The sequence below is a fragment of the Osmia lignaria genome, chromosome 2 (assembly GCF_051020975.1).
Source record: "Osmia lignaria lignaria isolate PbOS001 chromosome 2, iyOsmLign1, whole genome shotgun sequence".
Lineage (NCBI taxonomy): Eukaryota > Metazoa > Arthropoda > Insecta > Hymenoptera > Megachilidae > Osmia > Osmia lignaria.
In genome coordinates, this window is record NC_135033.1 from 2,533,459 (window position 1) to 2,549,586 (window position 16,128).

The 16,128-nt window shown below is 43.7% G+C and overlaps 1 protein-coding gene across 1 annotated transcript in view; it reads left to right on the forward strand.

Annotated features, from left to right (window-relative positions):
* Positions 1-16,128, forward strand: part of LOC117605817 (glucose dehydrogenase [FAD, quinone]) — a 67,731-nt gene that overhangs the window by 12,116 nt on the left and 39,487 nt on the right. The gene's annotated exons all lie outside the window — the stretch shown is intronic.

Here is a 16,128-nt window from a genome sequence, read left to right on the forward strand (position 1 = left end):
ATATATAATAATGTTGCGCCGGGAAGTGGTGCTTGTAGTTTCCATTTCAATAATAACGATAACGAACCAAACAAAACTGTACATTTAAAATACAAAGTAATTAGAGCACACAATTTTGTAGGTCTGTTCGTGACGGCTTTTCGAGACCTTCTCAATATTTGAATATCGCGCGGTTGTCCAAGAGACCTAAAACAACCAGTAATGTGTTTCCGCTCGAAACAAGGAATATAAACTTCTTGTCATGATATGTTGACAGCTTCTCGCTGTCGCAACAATAATTACAAAATTGTATGAGAAATAATATTATTACTGATACAGAATAAATGATACAAAATGCTGTTGCAAAACGAATGTTGTTTCCAATGAAAAAGAAACAAGATGCTTATTTAATAGCGTTTTATAATGTATTACAACACGTCAAAGCATGCATAATTCATAGTCGGGGATCATTCTTTGTCACAAAGATCATCAAAGAAAGTGTGAGACTCTTCCTCATTTCAGTTACCACGATTCAATGCATTAACACGATGTAGATTATAACACATGCTGATACAATTCTGTTTTCCAACGATTAGGAGAGTACGAATTAACTTTCCATCGGGAAAATTTTTAACACCGCGCTCGAATTTCTTATATAATTGCACATGCAGCTTCGTATAATTAAGAGTAAACATAACCTATTCATCATTAGAATTTATAATTACGTATTCGTCTAATTAACTGCTAATTAATGTAATGAAGATCGATTTTATAAACTTTTATTTACTATCTATACATTAAAATTGAAAAACTGAAAATGAAATAAAAATTTTGTAGACAAATACTACATATTAACAAAATATCTTCACGATATATGTATTTTCTTTCGGAATGCAACAATCTACATTTTAGAATTAAAAAATTTTAAAATATCATAGAATTCAAAAGTTTCAGAATTTCAGAATAGCAAAATTTCAGGCTTTCTGTGTTGAATGTTTTTTTTTTTTAGTTGAATGTTTTTGAATGATGAATTTAATCACCCAAGAAATTTTGAAAAAAACACATTTGTTTTAATAATATCTTAAAAATTTGAATGTTTTCTATAACTTTTCTTATTAAATGTCAATCGATTTTCATGAAAATTTACATAGTATGTGAACTATGGATCGAAATAGGCGACACGTGTTTCTGGAATTTTTTTTCTTATGCCATTTAACAGTAATTATTATATGCACAATTTTCTCCCGCTTTGTATAAAAAGAAATATTGTGTAAAACTTGTTTTGTAGAAAGTGTAATTAATTTTTAAACTGCTTTAACTAATAATGTCGTTATATGTCCTCAATATTTCCTTTAACAACCAAAGAAGGTACCGCAGGTATAAGTTTAACACGTCACTGATCAGCGTTCTGAGGAACGGAGACTTTTATGGCCCATGCCAGTTTAACTTATTTACAGCCGTAAGGCCTACAGAAAAAATATCATGGGGTCAAAATCATAACCAAATCTAGGATCATTAAATAATTGAAACCCAAGTTTTCCTCGTTTTAAGTATGTGGTAGCTCTGAAAAGAGCTGGTGTGAAATAAACCACCTGCAAGTTAGCCCCAGCCTTTTAAACAGTGGTGAAAATGAAGTGTACATTTTTGAGGATTCTGATTGGATTTTACGGTTGGAGAGGGAGAAATATAAAGTGCACTGCCCCACTCCACCTAGAAAAATACAAAGTCTATAAATATGTATACTAATTCTGTGAAGAACAGTATTATTCCTTCTGCATTTCGAATGAAGTTCTACATATTTGATTCTGTTCAAAGCTATCTGTTTACTACGGTCGTTGCTCTTCTACGATATTGTGAATGCAGAAACAATCATCTAGTTAACGTAGATAGACGGTAACGTTAATTATTACTTATATTAACTACAACATTTATTTTCAGATTAATTTTTAAATATAAATATCAATCTAATTAACATTGTAAGCATTTTGATGGAATTATACAATTATTACAAGAAGAAAGAAACACCCACAAACGAGAGAGAGGTTGAGGCAGCAAAAAATATTATGGACTTCATTAATAGAGCCAAAGAATCAGCATTCACTGATACAGAGGTAGAGCATGAATTAATGTTTGACGACTTAACGGATGAGCCGATATCATTGTCACCTGGGGATATCGAGGACTACGAACCATAGTTCACATATGTAAACTTTCATGAAAATCGATTGACATTTAACAAGGAAAGTTATAGAAAAAATTCAAATTTTTAAGATATTATTAAAACAAATGCCGTTTTTTTCAAAATTTCTTGTGTGATTGAATTCATCATTCAAAAACATACAATTTAAAAAAAAATTCTTTCTTGCACCCCCTGGTTTCAGAAATATTCCAAAAAATATATTTTCATCCCCCAACTTTGGGGCGTGTTTTCACCTCCTTAACATCGACAATCGCCGATAAAAAACTGAGAATTGAGAACTATATCTCATACAATTTCCATCAAAATCTGCGTGTGCAGTTTCGATATGTTCCCTTGTTAGTCTAAACACAACTGAGTATAAAGAATACAGTTGCATCCTCTCAACTCGAAACTTGAGAATCAAAAATAAGAGAACATTTCATCGGTAATTTTTGTTAAATAAACGAGCGTTTTCTAAAGTCAAGAATTCCAAAATTCAGAAATGTTAAATTCCAAAAATTTCTAATTTCTAAACTTCTAAAATTTCTAAATTTCTAAGAAATTTGGCCCATCCTAAAGAAGACCCAAATTACGCCAATGTATGAATAATATATTTTAGTTGTTAATTTTTCAGTTTTAAATATGATGCAAACTACAAATTACTAAATTAGAGACATCAGTTTCATATTCAACTATAATAATTAATGTGTTATAAATAACAGCGGATTGCACCCTTTACGAGCTCCAGCGATGGAATAATGCAAATTTATTAATATTTTATGACATAAAAGTATTGAAAGTAATTGCATAAACAGTTTATTAATATTCCGAATATAAAATGACTGGCTGCCCCAGTTACAGTAAACAATAATTAATTTTAGAACTTATAAGATCAAATCGAATCGGAAGACAAAAGTATCACAATATAGCATGTAAGAATGGACAAAGAGCGGTTTCGCGGAATAAAGAGCAAAACGCATAAACGCACGAGATATTGGTCAAGACTTTATTTTACGACGCAAAATGGATGTCTAGAACTTCGATGCGTGCGGCTCACACATTACCGCCCACTCGAATGCCACATCGTTGTCCCAAAAAATGTTCTCTTCCAACGACGCAACTCTTGAATGACAATCCCACGTTTAGGACTCTCAAAGACAACGGCAGGCGACGTTGTCTAGACGCCTGAATGTTGCATTTCTTTACAAGCACTTAAAGTATATAAATTTAAATCTTAAAGATTGTCAAAAATGACCAAATAAAACGTTCAAAAATATTCTTAATACAAAATAAATTGTTGATTGTTAAATGACCATCTTACTGTATATTATACACAGTAATTAATACGACGATTTTCTAATAACCAGTTATTGTTATATCATTTCATATTATAAAACGTTTATTTAGCCGTATTCAGCAAACTTTAACCTTTGAATTAACATATCAGTTCTGTTTTGTGGTACTTTATGTTATCAAATTTCATCAGAGTTCTGATGTTTCAAAATCAGTCGTTTAACATGCAACAGCTTAATATATTGCTTACTAATTCAATGTATTAATTCAGTTATGTGAACGAACAGAACTTTGCAATAGACCCAATAATTAATGTAAATAGGAAATTGAATATTCAAAGCATATACCAAGATTGGACTTATCCCTTCCCGAGGACCCTTATCTGCGTCCCTTCACATCAGAAGTACTTATGTTTACATTGCAGAAACTACGTAGAAACTACCTAGTTATTAGGAGAACCATGACACACGACTCAAGGATCATGCAAGCCGTACCAGATTAAGTTACGGCAATAGCAAAACTCAATAAGACTCTGGTTTCAAGGTGGTTGTATCGCGCAAATATAATTCAAAAGTCAGGTCATTGACAGGTATGATAAATGAAGTTATCTTAGTTAACCCTTCCATTGCTATTGACACCTATAGAAGTTCGAAAAGTTAATTTGTCTTCTGCTATATTCAATAGCGCGACTATAATTGTCCAATAAGGGGTCAAAGAAACTTTAGTATCATGATGATACACTAAACTCTCGTTTTATCACCAGTTAGGGAGCTGTAGGTGCAGAACATACAATACATACTTGAAATCGGCAATATGAAAAGAAGACTCCAACCATGCGATATTTGACACGTGTGTGAAATTCCGAGTGGAGAGGAATTCACTCAACCGATAATAAAAAAAGTGGCAATATACTTTATTAAATCTAATTTTTTCAGTTCTATTTATTCGTGACAACATTTTATGAAAATTTCAAAAATATTCTGCCGTTTATCTAAAACAAAAAAGGCTTTTATTTTCTTATTAGAGCATAAATTAACTGTTAAATCAGCAATAGTCATAACAATAGAACATAATCGTCGCTTCCAGAATTTTCGGCAAAATTTATCGTTATATCTTTCCTTTTAAGTTAGTCACAATACATATACCATCGGCAAACATTTAAATTACTTTATTATTATATTAGTCGAAATCGACGTCGCTAAGTCCGCCATAAAACGCTCGACCAACGGTTCTGCGTATCAAAGATCTAGAAAAACCCAAATTGCTGTCGACGTCACCCGCGTACCTGTGGGTCGAGGAAAGGCCAAGTACTAGGGCCCTCTGAATTTTGTCCCTTCCACTGAACACCGTCTTACATACTCCCAATCTCCACCCTGACGAATTTTCCTGACCAATTCTAACGTTCTCGAAGTTCCTGTAACAAATTTTCCCCCCTTTCCATTTTTTCGCTCCTCCCTCGTTCAAGGTTTCTTGTTTGAAAGCATTCGTTAAAAACGGCAGAACAACTTTAGTCGTCAAACAGAGTCGTTAAACAGATTAATAAATCTGACGAGTCCGAAATACATTTAAATTTCGAATAAATTCTATCTTCCGAGTCACATGTATACCAGGATTAAAGACAATATATATATCAACTCTTATAATTTGTTTATTCATTTGGGAGTTAATACCAATTACCATTAAGCTACCCAACCTCGCGTTAAACTAAACGTGATGAATTAACACTAACCTTTTTGATCCCCCATAGTTGCGCTACTGGCTATAGGCGCTTTTGATGTGTAACTAACTTTTTAATAATAATAATAATAATAGTAGGTAACATTTATTCAAATATAGAAGAAGAAAAATCATTGATACAAAAAATGACAGTGATTAATTGTTGAACAGTAGAGTCTGAGTCAATCGTGACCCAAACTTATAAAATATATACAAGGATATTGCCCTAAGGTTGAACGTATAATGTTTGAACGAAAGAATTTGATACATTGGGAAAATAATTTTTAAAGGAACCGTGTAAAATTTTTAAAATAAAAATAACATAAAATACAAAATTAATAGAACGTCAGATACAATAAATATTACAAAAAGAAAAATATAAGAGTACACAAAAATAATTTATATAATTAATATAAGAATAAATAAAAATATACAACATACAAACGAAGAAAAAAATTTGCTAAGCATAAAATATTATTAGCCAAGGGCGAAGAGGGACTTATATTTTTACTGTTAATTTCATTGTAGACGTAGGTAAATATACCCAATAAACATCTCAAGACAATATGCAGCCATAACTGTCCGACAGGGGGGTCAAACAAATTTTTTCATACGTTATTAGTGTTACGTTCCCGTCTTCGTAAATTTCCTTATTTGGTCCCAAATGCATACACTTGGCATAGTTTGTCTTCTAGAATATTCAGGCGCGATCCCTCGGAACCTCGTAACGTCCATCCCCACCACTCCTTTTACTGTAATTTTTGAGGATAAAAAGGTTGGCGGCGAAGGCACCTCGGATCTAATTAAAGTCAAGAAAGGGTTCAGTACGCGTCAATATGGTTCGCTTGCAGAAAATCTCTGCAATGAAGAAACTCTGCAAGGTCAGGTGTTCAAATCCCCTTCGAGCTACACTTGACCTGAGGCTCCCTATATTAGCCATACGTAAGTAGGTTCGCCTCCGTGTCTACTTTCTTAGACTCCAGTATTATCTAACAATACTGAACAAGCCAACTAACACCATAACCTAAATAAAGTAATATTATCATCATGTTAATATTAAGTTTAATTTCCTTCATTTTTATTATCGTTATCTGAAATTTTCTGGAGAAAACAAGTTTTTAATTTCCTAGTAGGGGTCAGCTGACGCTTCTGACTCCCCTGTAGTTGCACTACTGTTTCGACAGTTAAAAAGAAATACGTTTTTAGTTCGTTAGTTCTCAATAGAATATTATATTTATAATATCCTTAAAACGTGTTGTGTTTTCATTACGAAATTATCTGGCATATTGTATGTTTATTATTTACAACATTATTTACAACTATAATTTTTATTCCATTGTTTTTTAGTATGAAAGTTAAATTCTACGTAGAACAACTCCAAATTCCTCACTGACCCACCGGGAATTTTCTCAAATTTCTAATAACCCGTTCGCCTCTGTTAATGCCACTTTCGAGTTTTTGATAAAAAACGTTTAATACTTATTACTGTCCCCACCGATCACAGAAAGTCCTATGAGAATATCGCAATCTAATTGGCCGCGCCTCACCTCAGCTCACACACACTCTCGATAGTAACATATGATTGGTCAAAGCAGTCACGTCACTACTTAAGATCGTGTAAAACTAGGGAGTTAGTTGATGTGTGCGTAATACCTCCTCTTGCCCCTGTGCCATCCCGTGAGACTTCTTGTGAGCGGAGAACAATATTCCTCACTAATACAGCTACCAATATTCTTACACACATTTTTTTCTAATCCTCCGACCACTATTCCTTCCAAACACCTCATTAAATCATCAAATTACGGCTTACGGAAATAAGCGAGGTTAGAAATGCATTGAGCCGTTGCAGTAGGCGCGGCAGGTGCGAGTGTCGCATGCTGATAAGCGAACGATTGCCAGGTCGAGGGCACGAAATTCATTCCTTCAGAAAGTTTCAACACGACAGGATTTGTGTCTCAAACTCGACAGCTGGCAACCGCTGCAATTATTGCATGTGGAAGTCCGACAGGACGTCGAGATAAAAAAAGAACTTGCAAAAAATGAAGCTGCAAAATTACATGAGACTTTCGTAATCGACGGAAAGACGCCGCACCGTGCGGTTCTCGGTCAGTGAACGTAACGGTATTGAAGATGTGTACATACATACACGCGTTGATGTTTGTTCACACTTCTGATGATTAATTACGAATCTAGAAAAAGGAAAGTCGATATGACGCTATTGTTGGTAAAAGATCAATAAGTTTATTTCCACAGATTATTTTTTTAATTTATTAAATTAACAATTATATCATTTTTTAACATTTGTTGCAATATTTCATAAGCTTATCATATACTCTTAGCAAAACAAATTTCCACACAGTGTAAAAAACATAATGCAAGTTGGAAAGATTAAGTTGTTCAAAAGACAGTATAAAAAGTCGTGCGTTTTAAAACATCAAATAAGAATTTGATAATATCCTATGAATTATTGATTTCTTTGATATTGTACCTTAACCCTAGAACGGGGGACCATACAGAGAGCCACAATTTTAATTGAATTTTGTATTTCATATTTTCATTTTCATTTTTTAAGTCTTATACGGTCTCTAAAAATTATTCTTCCAACATATGAAATTCTTTCGTTTAAAAATTATATATTTAATTTTAGATTAATATCCTTGGATATGTTTTGTAAGTATGAATCGCAATCGATCCAGATTCTGCTGTTCAAATAATACCATTTTATGTAGAATATTTCAAAGAATTGATTTATATAAACAAAAATACTAAGTTTCATTTGAAAAAATGTTATTGAACGGATTTTATTTGACTTTACAAATACGTATTAAAATACTTGGGTCGAAAATTGATTATTTGAAAAGATATTTTAGCGAAAGCCTACGTAATATAACTTTTAAAACAATTATAAATTTAATTTGTTACTAATTTAAAGGTCTAGTAAATTTATAATACAGAATTATTATTGAAATCTTTTTTAAACTAATAATTTTTATTGTTACATCAAAGCCTTAATCTCTCCTTAAAATATCTTTTACAAATAATCAATTTTTCTCCCAAATACTTAATATCTTTTGATACAGAATAACAAATTGCATCGAGTGACATTTAAGAAAATATACAATTTCATTTAAAAAGCGAAACTGATCTTAACTTTTTTAATCTGCATGTAACACATGCATCATATTCGAGACCACTTAATTTTTCCTAATGACAGCTTTTTATTTTATACCATTTTAAACCTTCTTAAATTTAGTCCATTTGCATGAAACACTTTGTATAAGAGTGTTGTCACGATCGTAATTCAGTTTGTATTTTTTCGCCTGTTTTTATGTTGATTCTAAACAAAATGTAAAAATATCTTACATAATATAATTACATATCCTGATGAAGTTGAATCTAGTAATTATATGCTCTGCAAACGACGTGAAAGTTGTAAAAATCTTGCAAATATGTAAGGACACTGTTATGTTTGTAATTTGGTTACGATCTATTGCAGTCTGTTTGTTTTCTTTTTAAACCAGATAGAATTAATTATTAAACTTTATAGTATGAAAAATATTTAAAAATTCATGATACTCAGAAGCAAATTATAAAAGAAGTATTTAACTATTCATTTAAAAGAATATAATTGTGAAAAGGAGATTGTTTCTTATAGATAATTTGTAACCTTAAGGCCCAACAAGAGTGAATGGCACCTCTAGCGAAGTAGCAGCGAAGCATGCAAAAGTAATTCACGTTTTTGGGACACGATGTTCAGAGAAACGCATAATAATTATGATATTCATACTTAGGAGAAATATACCCATTGAGTTATAGAGCACTTTCAGAAAAAAAATTGTAAACGACATTTTTTTTTTTAAAATAAGTATCCGGATAGCTACTAAATTCATATAAATACTATATTTATACTACAATAACGTAATTATTGTATTTTTTAATAAAAATTATATTTGTCGAACATTTGATTTCTATAAAAGGAATAAGATGCATAATACATATATACAATTTTCACCACTAAATGATATAGACTTATTTAAATATTGTTTCTGGTCTATAAACTGCTTATACTAGTTGCTGCAATTTTGCGACAAGTTTTTGGAATGTTTCTATCTTAATTTCTTCCCAGCTTGTTTTTAACATTGTCTACACCTGTTTCGCACTTTTTGAACACTTGGTCCTAACTATCCTGTCTATTTCGTCTTACAACTTTTCAATTGGGTTAAGTTCCGGTGATTGTAGGCGATACTGCATAATTTTCTCTTTATTGCGTTCTTCCAATTACTTCAAATAACCCTCCAACTCCGAACCTAACCTTTTTTTTTTTTATTTCGTGGGGGAAATCTTCCAAAGACGCCCCTAGCACCCCTAGGGGGAGGCCAAAGTTAATGCCGGATTTTTACCGGCTAAAACTCCCACGGTGACCTGCACTGGGCGTTAGGGAGAGCCCCGGGACCTCTGTCAAACACACCGGGACCCCACCACCCTTGGCGCGTTTACGCCCCACCTCTAACTCAAAGGTTAGACCCTCCCCTTAAGTGCCAACTCCGCCGATGCTTGGGGCCACACCCGAAGCCGTCCACTTCTCGGACCGCGTGCAATGCGACCCAGCGACTCCACAAAGGAGCCGCCGATCTACGATGGGGGAGAGGGACCTTCTCGCTCGGCCCCCCGATATTGGGCAGCACCCGCTCAAGGGCGTTTGCTACCCCGTCTAATCGGGGGACCAGACGGTCGAAATGCCTTTCAAAATGCCAGTGGCTGTCCAGGTGGAGGCCAAGATACTTGAACCCTTCACCCACCTGGACCCTGGTGTCACCTACCCGGATCCAAGACTGGGGCGGTGGTGCAACCCCACGCCGAGGCGAGTGAAACCATATCGCCTCGGTCTTGTGGGGCGCTATCTGTAGCCCCAGCCTCCGGATCGCCGTTGCGACGGCAGCCATGCCAATCTCCGCAAGACGACTGGTCCTGCTCCAGTCCCGGTCGGTGGCAAACACGTGCATATCGTCAGCAAAGCACGTGATGCTTACACCGTCCGGGACCAAGACCCGCAAAGCTGGGTTGTACCCCACGTTCCACAATGGGGGCCCCAAACGGGACCCCTGGGGTACACCCTCATCGACGCCCCTCCTGTAAGTGCGTCCGTCCCGGCCCACATACTCGATGAACCTATCCCGTAGGTAGTCCCCGATTATCCTTCTCAGTACTGGGGGCACCTCGTGTTCTACAAGTGCCCCCATTATCGTCCCTTGGGGCAGGTTGTTAAAGGCGTTCACAATGTCTAGAGAAACGCCCAACTCCTCTCCGCCCCGGGACGTGGCCGAGTCGCTTTGGGAGCGCAGCGAGTCAATCGCATCGATAGTACTGCGCTCCCGTCTAAAACTGTACTGCGACTCGGCCAGATCAGGGCCTACCCGGGATAGGTGCTCGGCGAGGCGATCAGCTATCACGCTTTCTAAAAGCTTCCCGACCTCGTCGAGCAACACGATGGGTCGGTACGCAGAGGGGCTCTCCGCGGGCCGTCCTTCCTTCTTTAGCAGGATCAGTCGTCTAACCATCCACGCAGAGGGAAATACCCCCTCCTTATGACAGGCGCTGAAGAGGCGCCTCAATCGCGGTCCAAGAACGTGGAGGGCCAATACCCAGGCTCGGCCGGGGACACCGTCGGGGCCCGGAGCAGTGTTCCGAGCCCCCGGCGTCTAATGGCCTCGGCCAGCTCTCCCTCCGTGACCCCCATGTCGTCGGTCCATTCGACTTGGACCGGCGGGGGCCAGGGGTGGCTACCGTCGTCACGAGGGAACAACGTGTCCACCACCTGACCCAAGAACTGGGGGTCGAGGCTCTCCGTCACGAGGGACGCCTCAGTTTGCACATTGCCCACATACAAGGGCGCCCCCACGGACCGTCGTCGAGAGAGCCGAGGAGCTCTTGCCACGCCCGGGAGTTGGCCTCTAATGGCTAGGTGCAGGGCTACCGCTAACACTCTATAGCACCTGTACAGCTCATCCTCCCCCGCTGGGTCGCGGTTACTTCTCCGACGGGCCCTTTGCCACTGGCGTCGGGCGACATTACAGTTTTGCCGAATGTTCGCCCGACCACCAGTAGGCGGCCCGTCTGGGGAGGCATTTGGCACGGGGCATGGCGACGTCACAGATCGCCTTCGTCGTGTCCCGGAACCATTTCACCTCCTCCCCTGTATCCGCGACCGGACCGATCGGTTGCTCCGGCCAAGTCACAGCGAGGGCTGCGGCCATCAGCGCGTCCCTGTCAAGCCTCTACAGCGCCCATCTCCGCAGCGGTCGGGGGTGGAGAATCCGAGGCGAATGTAGCGATGATCGCTGAGCGTCTCCGCCTCCTCCACTACCACCCAACTCCGCACCATGCGTGCGGCCGAGGGAGTAACGAACTATAGATCAACTATCGACTCCCCTCGAGCGCGCACGCAGGTGCTGATCAAGCCCCGGTTCAACAACCGGAGCTCGAATTCCGCCGCCGACTCGAGTACCGCCTCGCCCCTCGCGTCAGTCCTCGGGGACCCCCGCGATTGGGCATGGGAGTTGAAATCTCCGAGAACGAGTGTCGGCCGGGGGTAGCAACGGGAAACAACGTCTCCCACCCAGCCTAAGCGCTCTTCAAAAGCCGCGAGGGGCCAACTGGGCGGGCAATACACGCCCACCACCGCGATCTCGCACTACAGCACCGATACGAATTCCCGCCCCCGTTCTATTAGCTTAGGGGGCAGGGCATAGGCGGTGCCAATCACTGCCATGGAGCCGTCATCGTCCCCGAACCAGTCGTGTCTATCGGGGACCTTGTACAGCTCCGCGGCTACTGCCAAACCAATTTTCCACTCGGCCAGGTGGTGCAGAAGAAGATCTTGTGCCCTGGCCGACTGGTTCAGCTTACCCTGAATTATATGCCCAATGGGCCCCATTACTTATTAGAGGGGGCCGCCTCCACAGCTTTATCTCCCTTTGGGGTGGCAGACTTGCCACCCCTCTTCTTACTTGGGGCGGCAGCCTTGGCTGGCTGCTGCTGCGCCTGTTGGGAGGGTGCTACTCCCCCCTGAACGGCGCTCTTCTTACCACTGGGCCTCCGGGTCTTGGGGGCGCACGACGTCGCCCCAAGTCGGTGCACAAGGGGCACAACGGGGAGGCGCTGCATGTGACGGCCTTATGGGCCGACTCGCCGCAAACATAGCGGCGGTCGGATCGATCCACCACGCATGTGTACCGCTGCCTCACATGGCCCTTTTCGAGGCAGCGGAAACACTGCAAAGGCCGCGCCGGCAGCGCCTCCACCCTGACTGACAACCAGCCAACCGGGATCCTCCCGGAGGCAGCTATTTTATTATGCGCCGTCAGAGGGCATTTTGCCCAGACAGTGCCCAGCCGGGCCGGGGAGATTCTGATCTCCCCGACCTTAACAACGACTGGGGCACAACCCCCCACAGCGGCCAAGGCTGCCGCAACCTCCGTTGGGGACACCGAGTCGTCGAGGCCCGAAATCCTCATCTCGCCCATTTTCATGGGGCGAGACACCCGGACCTCGGTGCCCCCGCATACCTCCTGAAGGCCTCCCCATGCGCTGTTCGCCCGGTATTTCGAGCACCAGGCCACCAGTGACCGCCCGCCGAGGCCGAATCACGGTGATCCCGATTGTCTTGAGATCGACCTTGTCGCGGGCGGTGGCCATCCCCTAGGCGTACGTAGTCTTGGCCTCAGAGGCCAAGATCAAGGTGACGGCCGCTGTTTTAGGCGGCCTGGCAACCCTCTTCTTTGTCGGGGGAGGGGTAGGGGCAGCTGCCTTCTTGGGGGGCGCCTTCGCCCCCTGCTGCAGCACCACTCGGCTACCAGAAACCCTCTCCTTCCTCAGGTCCCTTTTGGCCTTACGGCCCACAACAATGGACCAAGTTTCCCCCTCGGCGGCGAGACGGGTCTCCTCTTGGATACCCTGCATCCTCGCCTCGAGGGGGGACTCCATTTTCTTCCCCTCATCCAGAAGGGGCGTGGGCTTTGGTGCCGGCTGACTCTTGCCGGCGGGCTTCGGCTTGGGGGCGGCCTTGCGCCCCCTCCCAGCGGTCGCTCCCTGCTTCTTCGGGGGCTGAACCACCCCGCCTCCTTTAGAAGCAACATACTCCGCCATGACCACCTCCTGGTCGGGCCTGCTCCTCTTCTTGGCTCCCACCTGATCATCCAGGGGTGAGGCCGGCCTAGGTGGCTTATCAGAGCGGGCAGGGGCGGGAAAGATACGGGCCTCGACAATCCCCAAGCGGGCTCGCACCTCCACCAGCTCTTTGCCCAGGGTGAGCGGCCGCTCACCCTGCTTTGCCAGCAGTTCGTCCCGTTAGCGGAGCTCACGCCTCAGCGCCGCCACCTCCTCAGCCGCACTGTCCGGCGCCGCTCGTTTGGCCATCTCAACATTGATGGCCCTAATACGTCAGCCGGAGGGACCTCTGGACGGTCCCAGAAGGGTCTGGCCCTTTGAAACGGAGGCAACCCGCTCGACATCGCGGACGTAGGTGTAAGCTCGAGCGTCTGCGCCGCCAGAGCCGTCATAGGCTCGTAGCAGAGCTCCAGCTCGAGCTGCTCCTCAGCTCAGGCAGGGGGATGCTCCCCTTGCTTGGGAGGTGGAGCGATAGAGCGGTCAAGGACCCGCTTCTCGTCATTGCCCCCTGTCTCGTCCCTTGTCGCCGCGAGGAGCTTTTCCCTGGTCTTCCGCCCCCCCCCCCCCCCCCCCCTCCTTGACGGGCGGTCCAGTGAGGCAGCGGATACAAAGGACTCATCTGAGGTTGACCCACTGTCAACCGAACTCGGAGCTCCCTTCCCCGAAACAGAGAAGCTCCTACCTCCGCGGGGTCGCAAGGCCCCTCTTCTAGCCCTCTGGGGGCGGGGAGCAGCGAACAAGTTCGCGTTCCCCTCGGTGCTGGTCAGCACCGCCATATCCTGTTCCATGTCCCGGTCCGTCGCTGTTGTCGCCAAATCATCCCGTCCTGTGTTTTTTAGAGTGTTCAAGTCAGCCATAGTGTTCCCACGAGTGACTCGGTCCGTGGGTCCACCCGGGCAGAGCCGCCTTAGCCGGGTAAGGCTAGTACACCCAGGGGGTCGCCAGGTACCCCGGGTTTGGCCGCTAGAGACTGATGCACCCATTAGCCATGCCCGGCGCTTACTCCGGGCACGCCCTTCTCACCGCGCACCGCAGCTTGGGGCTTGGGATTTTTATAGAGGTTGTCATCCTCGCGGGCCGGCCGATGAAGGCAAGCCCCTCGTTCCAGCGAGACGTGATCACTGGGTTACGGTATAATTGCTAGGGCACTCCGGGTTCGCTACCCGCACCAGACGGCCACGCACGGTTACCATGTCTGTATTCTCTCCCCCAGTCACAGGGGAGGTTTTAATGGGTTTTCCTTCCCTTGGTGTTTGGTCCGCGGGAGCTATTTTATTTCACTACTTGGAAAAGTGCATGGCGAGCATTCCTCTATCCGCCACCTAGAGACGCGCCACGTCCGAGTATCACCTCCCCGTCCAGCCAGTACACTTGATCAGGTCCGTTTTTTTTATTTATCGTGGGGAAATCTTACATAAGATCCCCCGCCGTCCCTTGGGGGAGGGCAGCAGGGGAGTGTCAGATTCCTACTGAGTAAAACCCCACGGCGACCTCGTCTGGCGTTCAGGGGAGGCTCCGGGACCTGAGTGATATAACTCCGGAACCTCCCCCGCCGCGCGCTAGAAACGCCTCTCACCGGGGGAGTCTGGATTCCCCCAGCCGACACCGGGGATCGCACCCGGTGCCGACTTCATGGCGGGGGAACTACGTGCAATAGCGGCTGGGCCCCCAGCCCGTACCGCCTGCAGTCCCCGCGCCTAGATCTCCTCACGGGCTACGAGGAGGAGCAACCCTCCGCCCGCCCGCGAGGAAGATTGTACGCTGACCTTCGCTCCGCCGGCTTCCGGTGCCGGCTACGCCCCGGGTCCACGTGCAATGGCGCCCAGATAGGGCGCCTGCGGCCCGCCGAGTCGTCCCCCTCTGGGCTGCGGTGAGCCGTGGCCGGCCACCCTCCAAGGGGACTCTCTCGGCTCCGCTGCACCCCCCCTGCGGGGGCCAGCGCTACTCCCCACGTGGGAGGGTACACCACCCTCCGCCCGGAGTCACCCGGCCCCCCAGCGGCGGACGGAGAAGGGCCCCCGATTGAGAACGGGTCCCCCACCCTCCCGCCCCCGGGTCCGACCGGGGTCCGGGCTCCTTTCGTCCGGGGTGGAAGGGTACACCGCGAGCCCTCCCACCCCCACAAAACCAACCCCGCGAAAAATTCTCCCAGGAGGCGGGAGGGCACGCGGGCCCAACCTAACCTAACCTAACCTAACTTTTCATTTTACCCTTTCTCGGCGAAATCAACCGACAGCATGTAAAGGTGAGGAAATGAAAGGTGGGTTTTCCAGTATTGGATAGCTCCATTTGCTCCCTTAACTTGACGATCCACCCACTAATGTCTGCTCATCTTTCGCCCCACCCTTATCATTTTTCGCGATGGTTAGGTTAGGTTAGGGTTAGGGTTAGGGTTAGGTTGTTTCTTTTTTTTCAATTTGAATGATTTAAGCGCTATCTTCTTGAAGAGAATTCCCAAAAAGAAAGGTGAAAATGATCGGTTTTCGCGTTTTTTTATATCTTGGCACGTAAAACTTTCCCTACGTTGACACTTTATATTTACGTCACTCCTACCCTAATACATATATATATGAAATTTGAACAAAATAAGAGTGTGGTACTATTCCCGAGATAAGCCAAATATAAAAATAACTAGAAAATAAAACCTTAATACACAGTCTTATCGAAATATGATCTCTAAAACAATAAAATACTAAACATAAAAGCATATAAAAAAAAACTTTAATAATTAAAATTTCATTCAGTTTACAACCAACGTCGAAACAGTTCAACTTCCACCATTTTTTAATTTATTG